Source organism: Scyliorhinus torazame, chromosome 9 (genome assembly GCF_047496885.1).
Source record: "Scyliorhinus torazame isolate Kashiwa2021f chromosome 9, sScyTor2.1, whole genome shotgun sequence".
Lineage (NCBI taxonomy): Eukaryota > Metazoa > Chordata > Chondrichthyes > Carcharhiniformes > Scyliorhinidae > Scyliorhinus > Scyliorhinus torazame.
Genome location: NC_092715.1, coordinates 53,490,906 through 53,503,642, shown reverse-complemented (window position 1 = coordinate 53,503,642; position 12,737 = coordinate 53,490,906).

Genomic DNA, 12,737 nt, shown 5'->3' with positions numbered 1-12,737 from the left:
CCTCAGCTTTCATTTTCAGCCACAGCACTCCATCCTTTCCTGATATGTATATCCACACATTTCTGGTGCCATCCTAGAAATTGTAACTGCAGCCTCTCGTTTTTTTTCTAATTATATTTGATCCCTGTTTGTTTTAGACATAGAGTCCTACAGCGCAAAAAATGCCCTTCGGCCCATCGAGTCCAATAACTACCCTTAATCTCGCGCTGATCCCATTTACCAGCATCCTTGAATGTGATGGTGTTCCAAGTGCTCATCCAAGTGCTTTTTAAAGGTTGTGAGGTTTCCAGCCTCCACTACCTTCCCAGGCAGTGCATTCCACATTCTCAACACCCTCCGAGTGAATTTCTGTTTCTCAAATTCCCTCGGAGACTCCTGCCCCTCAACCTGGTTGGATAGAAGCTTTTTCCCAGGGTAGAAAGGTCAATTACTAGGGGGCATAGGTTTAAGGTGCGAGGGGCAAGGTTTAAAGGAGATTTACGAGGCAAGTTTTTTACGCAGAGGGTGGTGGGAGCCTAGAACTCGCTGCCAGGGGAGGTAGTGGAAGCAGGTACGATAGTCAGTTTTAAGGGGCTTCTTGACAAATACATGAATAGGATGGGGATAGAGGGATATGGTCCCCGGAAGGGTAGGGAGATTTAGTTCAGACGGGCAGTATGGTCGCTGCAGGCTTCGAGGGTCAAAGGACCTGTTCCTGTGCTGTAATGCTCTTTGTTCTTTGTTCTTAAACTATGCCCCTTTTTGATTGACCCTTCAACCGAGATAACAGCTGCTTCCTATTTACCCTGGAAATCTTATACACCTCAATCATGTGGGATCTTGTCAAATGCTTTGCTAAAATCCATATGAACTACATCCACTGCACTTCCTTCATCCACACTCTTGGGCACTTTATCAAAAAATTCTATCAAATTTTGAGGCGTGACCTCTCTCTGGCAAAGCCATGCTGGCCAGCCATGTTGACCAGCCATTAATGTGGTGACCAGAACCACACGTAGCTCTCAGCATGCTCTAAACAATGCTCAAGACAGCTTCAGAATAATTTCCTTACTTTTTGATTCTATCCCTCTGGAAATTAAACTTAGTGCTTGGTTTGTTTTCTTTTCGGGCTTGCTAACCTGCAGTGCAACTTTTAACAATTGATGTATTTGTGATCTAAGATCCCCTTGTTCCTTTACCCCACCTGGACTTGCACTTTCCAAGTAATGTGACCTCGTTATCCTCTCTCCCAAAGTGTACGCCCCCACATTTATTATGTGCTGAACCTGGTTTGCCAATTATTTGCCCATTCTGAAGTTCATAATGTCCTCCTGTAATTTGTTGCAATCCTGCTCAGGATTGATTATGCCCGCTCCCAATTTGTTGTCATCATTTAGAAATTGTGTCCTAAAGTCCAAATGCTTTATGCAAGTTGTGAACAGCTGTACTCCCGGCACTGATCCTTATGGAACTCCTCTTCCCACCTTCTGCCACTCAGACTCACTACACTTTATTCCCCCCTCTGCTTTTGGTCACAAGACCATAAGACATAGGAGCAGAATTAGGCCATTCGACCCATCAAGTCTGCTCCGCCATTCAATCATAGCTGATATTTTCTCACCCCCATTCTCCTGCCCATAACCCCTGATCCCCTTATTAATCAAAAAAGCCAGCCAGCAATCCATTTTGCCACTTGTCCCCTGACGCCACATTTATGCTGGTATCAATTGAGGGAAGAATCATGGCCAGGCAGCCAGGAGAAATCCTCATTCTTCTTACAGCATGAAATCTTCCTGGGACCAAATTGTGGTGTTTCAGCTGCACGACGTTAGCTTCAGCAGTGCAGCAGCCCTGCAGCAGTGCAGCAGCAGTGCAGCAGCGCAGCAGCCCTGCAGCAGCGCAGCAGTCCAGCAGCATCCCAGCAGCAGCGCAGTAGCCCTGCAGCAGCGCAGCAGCAGCCCTGCAGCAGAGCACTCAAAACCCTCTGTGTCAGTGCTAAGTAGCAGGAACTGAGACAAGCTGAGGTAGTGTGACGCATTTCTTTAAAACCAGATTTCCCACGGGATGTTTAACTCTGTCCTTCAGTGATTGTAGCAATTAATGAAGTTATTATAATGTTTTATTCCTGCTTGATACAATTGAACTTGACCCACTAGTTGCAGTTGACTAAGGGGATTGAAGAGGAATTTTCCAGCGTGTGTTTTCCCTTATGGGTTTTGGGTTTCCTCTCTGTTTTTCCCCTCCGGAGCTTCCCTGGCTGCAGGGGTGGCTAGGAAGCAGTGCTTAGCCTTGATCATCTGGTCAACATGGTGGGACACAGACTTGATAGACCAACAGCTTTCATCCTGTCCATCCATTTTCCATATTTGTATGTAGTCGCCAGCAGTTTGTGGGCAGCATGCTTTGCACAGTGGGTAGCTGCCTCACAGCACCAGGGTCCGGGGTTCAATTCCAGCCTTGGGTCACTGTCTGTGTGGAGTTTGTACATTGTCCCTGTGTCTACGTGGATTTCCACCGGATGCTCCGGTTTCCTCCCACAGCCCAAAGATGAGTGGGTTAGGTGAATTGGCCCTGCTAAATTGCCCCTTAGGGTAGGGTTTCAGGAATAGGGTGGGGGATTGGGCCTAGGTAGGGTGGTCTTTCGAAGGGTCATTGCAAACTCGATGGGCTGAATGACCATAGGGAGTCTTTGAATCTAAACTACCACTTCATGAATAATAATCTCACAATATTTAAATATGTTGCCATCTGTCTCATGTGTAATGTGATTTTCTGAAACTATTGTTGAGGATTTCGCTGGAAGCCATGCTACCATATAAAGTAAATTATAAAGCTTCCTATGTTCCATTTACAATCCTGTGCTCTAAAAAGAAAGTTCACGATATGAGATGGCTTTAACGCCATGCCGTATTTAATTGGCTCCCAATTATGACACTCAATCTAGCCCCTCCTCCACCCTTCTCAAAATTCTGGGTAACCTCCCTCATAATTGGTGTTTTCTAATTGGAGTTGCAGAACCCCATTTAAAAATGCATTCTAAACTGACAAAGGATGCAAGGCTCAGCTAGAAAACAATGGGTAGATTTTCAGCTAATTTCTTCCTCAGAAATCTTTCTGCCTCATAATCTAAGTGACTTCTGAACAGGGTTATTTTTATTCTTCCACGGGTGTCGCTGGCAAGGACAACGTCTGTTGCCCAACCCTAAGTGCCCTTGACCTGAGGGGCTTGCTGCGGCCATTTCAGAGGGCAGTTAACAGTAAGCGACAATCCTGTGGATCTGGGAGCGCAATAAGGCGGCAGATTTCCTTCCCCTTGAAGGACAGTCATGAACCGGAGTTTTTTTTTAAAACAATTGATGATAGTTTCATGGTCACAACTGCTTTATATTCCAGATTTCTTTAATTAGCTCAATTTTACTTCTACTGCAATGAATGTATAAATTTTAAATATATTGTCTTGTATGTATTTGGCGCAGTAAGGGTTAAAAGCCTGGGATAGTATGTGCGAGACTGCTGCAGTCATGTTTTAAAATTCCTGGTTTGAAAGACTGTTAGGCTTTTTGGAACCAGAGGTGCAATTAAAGCATCGTAAAAGTTTGGGTGAATGGACTTTTATTTAGATGAAGAGGCTTCCCAGCAAAGTAGTTAATTAGAGACATTGTGTTCACTTTAGTCAGATGATGTCATTAATGAGAGGAGCCAGGGGTTGAAGCAGTCAGGTGTTCAGGTTTTCAGAGTTTTAGTTTTGGGCTGGGAGGAGAGCTGAGAAGGTTTCTGAAGAGATATTGGCAGAGATTCGACATTATTCTGACAGATTGTTAAGTCTCTTTCATTCAAGCAGTCTCAAAAGATCTCTCTTTCTCAAACTGGAGTATTCAAGACATCTCTGTAAATCTCTGTTCCTGAGTCCTAACCGCATTTAAAAGTGGTTTGGGATCGGAGATGGTTTTGTTGTTTGAGTGGAAATATAGATAGCAGTTAAGGATTATTGTGTCACTATTGATTGGCATTATTTAAGGGGTAATCGTAAGCTATTTTCTTGCATGATGTTAAAGATATTTTAATACCGTGTTAGTAATAAAATTTGTTTTAATATACCGTATCTCTGTTTTGTGTGAAAACATGTGGGGGTGAGGGGAACAATGTCGAGTTGGGGGTGCGGGTATCGGGTGGGTGCAGACAAGGGGTGATGTTGAGTTGGGTCCGGTCATAGGGGATGGTGTCTAGTCAGAGTGGCGGGTGGGGGATGGGGTGGGGGGGTGGGGGGTCGGAACAGTGTTGGGTCAGGGGTTCGGATCAAACAAGTATGGATTAACAATTGGATGTTGTTATTGCCAAAAGCCAAACATTGTTATCTCAGGGCATCACTGCAAGAATGAATCAGGGACGTGTTCTCAATCCAACCATTTTCAATTTCTCCATCAGTGAACGTTCCTCCAGTAGCCAGAGGAATGGAACTGTTTGCTGACAATTCAGCTCTATTCAACGCTCCTCCAATAGTGAAGCTGTCCCTGCAGCACATACCAGAATTTGGAGAACATCTAGGCTTGAGGTGACAGGTAGCTGCAATGATCACACCATTTATTTCGCTACGGAAGCTAAAGACATCGGCATGTCTGCATCGACTCTCACAAACTTCTACAGATGTGCCATACAGAGCATCCTATCAGGCTGCATCACAGCTTGGTATGGCAACTGCTTGGCCCAAGATTGCAAGAAACTGCAGAGTGTGGTGAACTCAGCCCAACACATGACACAAGCTTGCCACCCTCCCATTGATTCTGTCTACACCTCCCGTTGCCTCAGGAATGGTGTTCGGGAATCGTGTTTACGCAGAGTAGTGAGGCCGTGGAATTCCCTACCTGCTACAGTAGTGAACTCGCCAACATTGAGGGCATTTAAAAGTTTATTGGATAAACATATGGATGATAATGGTATAGTGTAGGTTAGATGGCTTTTGTTTCGGTGCAACATCGTGGGCCGAAGGGCCTGTACTGCGCTGTATTGTTCTATGTTCTATGAATGCAGACAGCATTATCAGAGGCCCCCCCCCCCCCCGCGACCCCCCCCCCCCCCCCCCCCCACCCTCCCCACCCAGGCATTGCCTTCTTCCAGACCCTTCCATCAGGCAGAAGGTACAGAAGTCTGAAGACCCGCACATCCAGACATAGGAATAGCTTCTTCTCCACAGCTACTAGACTCCTCAACGACTCTCTCTCAGACTGATCTGTTCCCTGTAAAAACCAGTTCACAACGCCCTATGCTCCTCTTGCTCATGTATTTGCTTTGTTTGGCCCCTTGGTCCGCACTGTAACAGAAGAACATAAGAACATAAGAACTAGGAGCAGGAGTAGGCCATCTGGCCCCTCGAGCCTGCTCCATCATTCAATGAGATCATGGCTGATCTTTTGTGGACTCAGTTCCACTTTCCGGCCCGAACACCATAACCCTTAATCCCTTTATTCTTCAAAAAACTATCTATCTTTATCTTAAAAACTTTTAATGAAGGAGCCTCTACTGCTTCACTGAGCAAGGAATTCCATAGATTCACAACCCTTTGGGTGAAGAAGTTCCTCCTAAACTCAGTCCTAAATCTACTTCCCCTTATTTTGAGGCTATGCCCCCTAGTTCTGCTTTCACCTGCCAGTGGAAACAACCTGCCCGCATCTATCCTATCTATTCCCTTCATAATCTTATGTTTCTATAAGATTCCCCCTCATCCTTCTAAATTCCAACGAGTACAGTCTCAGTCTACTCAACCTCTCCTCGTAATCCAACCCCTTCAGCTCTGGGATTAACCAACTGAATCTCCTCTGCACACCCTCCAGTGCCAGTACGTCCTTTCTCAAGTAAGGAGACCAAAACTGAACACAATACTCCAGGTGTGGCCTCACTAACACCTTATACAATTGCAGCAGAACCTCCCTAGTCTTAAACTCCATCCCTCTAGCAATGAAGGACAAAATTTCATTTGCCTCCTTAATCACCTGTTGCACCTGTAAACCAACTTTTTGCGTCTCATGCACTAGCACACCCAGGTCTCTCTTCACAGCAGCATGTTTTAATATTTTACCATTTAAATAATAATCCCTTTTGCTGTTATTCCTACCAAAATGGATAACCTCACATTTGTCAACATTGTATTCCATCTGCCAGACCCTAGCCCATTCACATAGCCTATCCAAATCCCTCAGCAGACTTCCAGTATCCTCTGCACTTTTTGCTTTACCACTTATCTTAGTGTTGTCTGCAAACTTGGACACATTGCTCTTGGTCCCCAACTCCAAATCATCTATGTAAATTGTGAACAGTTGTGGGCCCAATACTGATCCCTGAGGGACACCACTAGCTACTGATTGCCAACCAGAGAAACACCCATTAATCCCCACTCTTTGCTTTCTATTAAATAACCAATCCTCTATCCATGCTACTACTTTACCCTTAATGCCATGCATCTTTATCTTATGCAACAACCTTTTGTGTGGCACCTTGTCAAAAGCTTTCTGGAAATCCAGATATACCACATCCATTGGCTCCCCGTTATCTACCGCACTGTTAATGTCCGCAAAAAATTCCACTAAATTAGTTAGGCACGACCTGCCCTTTATGAACCCATGCTGCGTCTGCCCAATGGGACAATTTCCATCCAGATGCCTCGCTATTTCTTCCTTGATGATAGATTCCAGCATCTTCCCTACTACCGAAGTTAAGCTCACTGGCCTATAATTACCCGCTTTCTGCCTACCTCCTTTTTTAAACAGTGGTGTCACGTTTGCTAATTTCCAATCCGCCGGGACCACCCCAGAGTCTAGTGAATTTTGGTAAATTATCACTACTGCATTTGCAATTTCCCTAGCCATCTCTTTTAGCATTCTGGGATGCATTCCATCAGGTCCAGGAGACTTGTCTACCTTTAGCCCCATTAGCTTGCCTATCACTCCCTCCTTGGTGATAACAATCCTCTCAAGGTCCTCACCTGTCATAGCCTCATTTCCATCAGTCACTGGCATGTTATTTGTGTCTTCCACTGTGAAGACCGACCCAAAAAACCTGTTCAGTTCCTCAGCCATTTCCTCATCTCCCATTATTAAATCTCTCTTCTCATCCACTAAAGGACCAATATTTACCTTAGCCACTCTTTTTTGTTTTATGTATTTGTAGAAACTTTTACTATCTGTTTTTATATTCTGAGCAAGTTTACTCTCATCATCTATTTTACTCTTCTTTATAGCTTTTTTAGTACCTTTCTGTTGCCCCCTAAAGATTTCCCAGTCCTCTAGTCTCCCACTGATCTTTGCTACTTTGTATGTTTTTTCCTTCAATTTGATACTTTCCCTTATTTCCTTAGATATCCACGGTCGATCTTCCCTCTTTTTACCGTCCTTCCTTTTTGTTGGTATAAACCTTTGCTGAGCACTGTGAAAAATCACTTGGAAGGTTCTCCACTGTTCCTCAACGGTTTCACTATAAAGCCTTTGCTCCCAGTCTACCTTAGCTAGTTCTTCTCTCATCCCATTGTAATCTCCTTTGCTTAAGCACAAAACACTAGTGCTTGATTTTACCTTCTCACCCTCCATCTGTATTTTAAATTCCACCATATTGTGATCTCTCCTTCCGAGAGGATCCCTAACTATGAGATCCTGAATCAATCCGGTCTCATTACACAGGACCAGATCTAGGACCGCTTGTTCCCTCGTAGGTTCCATTACATACTGTTCTAGGAAACTATCGCGGATACATTCTATAAACTCCTCCTCAAGGCTGCCTTGACCGACCTGGTTAAACCAATCAACATGTAGATTAAAATCCCCCATGGTAACTGCTGTACCATTTCTACATGCATCTGTTATTTCTTTGTTTATTGCCTGCCCCACCATAATGTTACTATTTGGTGGCCTATAGATTACTCCTATCAGTGACTTTTTCGCCTTACTATTCCTGATTGCCACCCAAATGGATTCACCCTTATCCTCCATAGCACCGATGTCATCCCTTACTGTTGCCCGGATGTCATCCTTAAATAACAGAACTACACCACCTCCCTTACCATCCACTCTGTCCTTCCGAAAAGTTTGATACCCTCGGATATTTAACTCCCAGTCATGACCATCCTTTAACCATGTTTCAGTAATGGCCACTAAATCATAGTCATTCACGATGATTTGCGCCATCAACTCATTTACCTTATTCCGAATACTACGAGCAATCAGGTAAAGTACACTTATGTTGGCTTTTTTACCTCTGTTCTGAATCTTAACACCTCGATCAGTAACCTCTCCTCAGTTATATTTCCTCTTAACCTTTCTCCTAATTTTCCTTGTCGTTGAACCCATATCTTCATGTAACAACCTGCCGCGTCGCTTACCATTAATGTTTTCACTTCCCGTTTTATTTCTTTTAGTATTCCTGGTCCTATTCACTCAGCTCCCCTCAGTCATTGTACCTTGTACTGTCGCCCTTTTTGATTTTTGACTATGGCTTCTCTGCCTTACACTTTCCCCCTTACTGCCTTTTATTTCTGTCCCTGTTTTACTACCTTCCAACTTCCTGCATCGGTTCCCATCCCCCTGCCACATTAGTTTAAACTCTCCCCAACTGCTCTAGCAAACACCCCCCCAGGACATCGGTTCCAGTCCTGGCCAGGTGCAGACTGTCCGGTTTGTACTGGTCCCACCTCCCCCAGAATCGGTTCCAATGTCCCAGGAATTTGAATCCCTCCCTCTTGCACCATCTCTCGAGCCACGCATTCATCCTCTCTATCCTGACATTCCTACTCTGACTAGCTTGTGGCACTGGTAGCAATCCTGAGATTACTACCTTTGAGGTCCTACTTTTTAGTTTAACTCCTAGCTCCCTAAATTCAGCTTGTAGGACCTCGTCCTGTTTTTTACCTATATCGTTGGTGCCTATGTGCACCACAACAGCTGGCTGTTCACCCTCCCCCCCCAGAATGTCCTGCAGCCACTCCGAGACATCCTTGACCCTTGCACCAGGGAGGCAACATACCATCCTGGAGTCTCGATTGCGTCCGCAGAACCGCCTGTCTATTCGCCTTACAATTGAGTCCCCTATCACTATAGCCCTGCCACTCTTCTTCCTGCCCAGCTGTGCAGCAGAGCCAGCCACGGTGCCATGAACCTGGCTGCTGCTGCCTTCCCCTGGTGAGCCATCTCCCTCAACAGTATACAAAGCGGTATATCTGTTTTGCAGGGAGATGACTGCAGAAGACACCTGCACTGCCTTCCTACTCTTGCATTGTCTTTTGGTCACCCATTTTCTATCTCCTTCAGTAACTTTCACTTGCGGTGTGACCAACTCGCTAAACGTGCTATCCACGACGTCCTCAGCATCGCAGATGCTCCAAAGTGAGTCCATCCGCAGCTCCAGAGCCGTCAAGCGGTCTAACAGGAGCTGCAACTGGACACACTTCTTGCACGTGAAGGAGCCAGGGACAGTGGACGTGTCCCTGAGCTCCCACATCGCACACGAGGAGCATGACATGGGTCTGAGATCTCCTGCCACGTCTTAAACCTTCGGTTAACTTCAACAACTACAATTTCAACAAAAAAAACAACAAAGAAAAAATAAATAAATATACCAATGAAAAGAAACAGAAAAACAGAAACACTACTTACCAGTCACTTACCAGGGATAAAAAGCACTTCCTCCCCACCCAGCTTCGAATTCCCACCTAGATTCAAATTCCCAAACCAATCACTGTGTGTCGATGTACCATTTGTCAATGTACTCTTGTCGTTCATTCTTTTTTGTCTCCTATGTACGTATGTGTACGTTCCCTTGGCCGCAGAAAAATACTTTCCACTGTACTTCGGTACATGTGACAATAAATCAAAACAAATCAAATCAAATTCTGTGCCAGGATTATATATCATATCATAGAATCCCTGTGCAGAAGGAGGCCATTCAGCCCACTACATTGGTCCACTCCTCTGTCCTATCCTCGCAACCCCGTAACCCCACTTAACCTGCACATCCCTGAACACTTAAAAAAAAAATTTTTTTTAATATAAATTTAGATTACCCAATTAATTTTTCCAATTAAGGGGCAATTTAGCGTGGCCAATCCACCTACTCTGCACATTTTTGGGTTGTGGGGGCGAAACCCACGCAGACACGGGGAGAATGTGCAAACTCCACACGGACAGTGACCCAGAGCCGGGCTCCCTGAACACTTTGGGGCAATTTAGCATAGCCAATCCACATCACCGACATTACTTTGGACTGCCTCACAGTGCCAGGGACCCAGGTTCAATTCCCACCTTATGTGACTGGTGTGTGGAGTTTGCACTTTCTCTCCATGTCTGTGTGAATTCCCTCTGGGTTTCTTTTTTGATACATGACCCTCCGTCATGAGATGATTTTGTTGTTTGAGAACAACTTTCCAAGAACCAGCAGGCAACAGTCGTGAGTGCCTATGCCCTAACCCTTGACACCAATGATGAGTTCAATAAGGCTTGTACTCCACCCTGGACACCATACTCTCCAACTTTCCAAAGTAAGATCAGTTCCTCCTCCTTGGAGACTTCAACGCCAGGCTGGAAAGGACTCCTAACTCTAGAAAGGAACCATCGGAAAGGAAGGAGTTGGGAATTGCAGCTTGAACAGGGCTCTCCTGCTCAACAAATGCGGGGACAACCAGCTTGTCATCACTAACTCACTGTTCTGTCAAAAAGGCAAGTTCTGGATTTCCTGGAGACCTCCACAACCAAAGCACTGGCACATGATCTATAATATAATAATAATCTTTCTTGTCACAAGGCTTACATTCACACTCCAATGAGGTTACTGTGAAAAGCCACATTCCGGCGCCTGTTCGGGTATACAGAGGGAGAATTCAGAATGCCCAATTCACCTAACAGCACGTCGTTCGGGACTTGTGGGATGAAACTAGAGCACCCGGAGGAAACCCACGCAGATACAGGGAGAACGTGGAGACTCCGCACAGACAGTGACCCAAGTCGGGAATCGAATCGGGGACCCTGGCACTGTGGAGCAACAGTGCTAACCACTGCCCTACTTTATCTGCTTTGTCATCGTCTGATCCCAAGACCCCAAAGGATGCCTTCATTACTAAAGCGATGACCAGCACAGATGCCTGCTGGAACTGCAACTCCTCATCGACAAGAACAACATCCAGAACTTCTTCAATGTCACCGAGGCAATTAACAGACCCAATACCCTAGGCCTCAAACCGGTGCAGAGTGTGGATGGAACCCTCTTGGGAGGCAGAGAAAACATCGACCATCGATGGAAAAAACACTTCAAAAAACTCCGAAACCATGATGAAATTATAGATGAACACGTGATGGAGAAAATCCCCCCAACTCCCCATGAAAGATGATCTTGGATTCCCATCAAGCATGGACAAAGTCAAGGCAGCCATTAAACACAGGAAGAATGGAAAAGCCGCCGGAGTGGACAGGATTCCTGTGGCGATTTTCAAACTTGGAGAAGAGCTTGCCCGTCATCTCCTCAGCTGTTGCCGAAAATCTGGGACAGAGGAGAAATTCCTGCCAACCTCAGGGATGCCATCATTACCACCATATTCCCAAAAGGAGACAAGGTGGCCTGTGGGAACTACCGAGTAATCTCCCTACCCACCATCCCAGGGAAGATCATCGCCCGAATCCCCATTAGCTGCCTTCTCTCAGTCTCTGAGGAAAGCGTTCTGGAAAGTCAGTGTGGCTTCCAACCAAACCGTGGAACAGTGGACATGATTTTCAGTGATCGGTAACTTGAAGAGAAATGCGAGGGGCAATATTAACCACTCTACATAACCTTCATCGGTCTTACCAAGGCTTTGACTCAGTCAATCGGGATGTGCTATAAATGACCCAGTCAAAGGCCGGAGAAATTCATAACATCCTCCGACTCCTCCACAACAAAATGCCAGTGACAATCCTCACCAATGGAAGTAAGAAAGGAACTTTGAGGTCAAGGCTTGAGTTAAGCAGGGATGTGTCCTCGACTCCACTCTTTTCTCCATCTTCATCTTGTCAAGAACAAGCTTCCCAGTGGAGTGGACATCGACTACAGGATGGATGGAAATCTTTTCAACCTTAGTTGGCTGAAATCCAAGAAGAAAATGACACAAGACATCGCTTGTGAAACTCTAGTATGCGGATGACATCGACATCTCCATTCTCAGATGAGAATCTCAAAGCCATGCTTGACACCTTTGCGGAAGCATACCAGAGATTAGGTCTCAGCCTCAACCTCAAGAAGACTCAAGTCCATTGCCAACCTGCCTTAGGGAAAGATCTGTCTTTCCATCAAGATCAATGGAGAAACCTTATTAAATGTGGAACATTTCCCCTACCTGGGGTGTCACTTCTCCTCTAAGGCTGACATTGATGCAGAAATCCAACATCGTTTCCAATCCATGAGTGACTTTGGTTACCTAAGGATGAGAGTCTTTGATGACCATGACATCTGTGCTGACACCAAGGTCTTCATATACAAGACAGTTGTCCTCTCAACTCTTTCATACGGCTCAGAAACTGGGACCAAGTACAGAAGGCACCTCAATGGCCTGGAGAGGTCCCATCAACACTCTCTAAGATGCCAATGCCTGGGAGACCCTTGGTCAAAGGAAACCTACTTGGATGAACCTCCTGACTGAAGGGACACAATTCTTCGAGGACACCTGATGTCAAGAAGAGTCCTGGAAAAGGAGCCTGAGAAAGGAATACCAGCAATCTAGAGTCCAAGGACCATTCCCACCTCCCGTGTGCGGT